Raw genomic sequence first — 1476 nt, forward strand, 5'->3', positions numbered from 1 at the left:
GTGAGTAGCATTAGTAATATTGTGTGAATTATAGCATATAGCACATACTGTATAGTAGGCTACATGTGTTTGTGCAAGTACTTCTGCCTCTGTCTGATGACATGCAGACAAATCTTTGCAGCATCATTGTAAATGCCATTAATATCTTAATCATCAGGGTTATGCATCCTCGTACTTCCATACATCTCCACATGTTCGTGATCATTACAGTGGGGACAGAGGGACATTTAAGTTGTTGCCTTTGTTTGTTGAATGTTTATAGCTTCCGTTAGCACAGTCTCAACGACCACTGAGGAACCAGTAGATACAAAATCCAAATCCCCTTATAAAAGAAGAGATGCCCTCTGGGCAGCAATAGCTCATAGTTGGCCTGATTTAGTGGCAGCCAGGAATCTGGGCTTGAATAAAGACAGAGAGAGAGAGAGTGAGGACAGAGTGAGAGAGAGAAAGGAAAAGATAGCTCCCTGTGTGATAAATAGCCCTGGCTCTCTCTATTGCATTAGCCGTCCGGGCCGATAGATTGCGAGCCCAATAGACCCAGACGTATGCGATTGGTTTCTCATATAAAAGTTGCATATTAAATTCCTTCACAGGACTGTGCCCCCCAAGCATGAAGGAGGGAAGGAAGAAATGGGAGTTAAAAAGAAAAAAGTGAAGAAAGAAATGGAAGAGCAAGAAAAAGGCTTTTTATGAGAGGCGAGACGAAGGCAGAGAGTTGGGGAAGCCGGAGAAGAAGAGGGAAAGATAATGGCAGGAGAAAAGTAGCTTGATGGTAGAAAAGACAAATGGTGATGTCATGTATTTAATAAGTCCATGGATATTGGGCGATGAGTGCGACCGTACGTCCATTTAATCAGTATTGCTTCCCAATGAAGATTTCTCTCCTGTTTGGCGCCGACTCCCCCCCTACTCCTGTTCTCAGCCGTTCTCCACATGCTAACGACCTCTCTAATTGTTTCCAGGCTCATTATGATGCTGATGTTTTAATAGTAATTAATCCGTCATTTGCCTACATGCAAACACGGGCCACTGAGGTTTGTTCATTGCTGCTTCAGTACACTGATAATGTAGTAGCCTAGTCAAAGGAGACAATATCCTGCTAATTTAGCTCATCACTGTTAATTGGTTGTTAAGTGCCTTTAATTACCAAGCAGGATTTGGGATTTAGGTGGGCAGAAAGAGGGGGGGTCGCTCTGCATCTTGTGTGAACTTTGAAAACTGAAATAAATGACCAAATAGTGAAGAGAGACACACACTGACCCTGTTCTATTATCTATCTGCCCTGTTTTCTCTGTCTTCATTTCCTTTCTTCTTTTCCTTCCTCCTGTCCCTTCCTCCATTTCTGTCTCACTCCCTATCCCTTTCTCCAGATATTATTAACTCATTAAGTTTTTTCATTATTTTTAATAAAAGATGAGTTATGGCTTTAGCCTCACTGTGGCAGCATACCCCCCCCCCCTTCTCCCTCCCCCCCCT

The sequence above is a fragment of the Monopterus albus genome, unplaced genomic scaffold, assembly GCF_001952655.1.
Source record: "Monopterus albus unplaced genomic scaffold, M_albus_1.0 scaffold2.1, whole genome shotgun sequence".
Taxonomy (NCBI): Eukaryota; Metazoa; Chordata; class Actinopteri; order Synbranchiformes; family Synbranchidae; genus Monopterus; species Monopterus albus.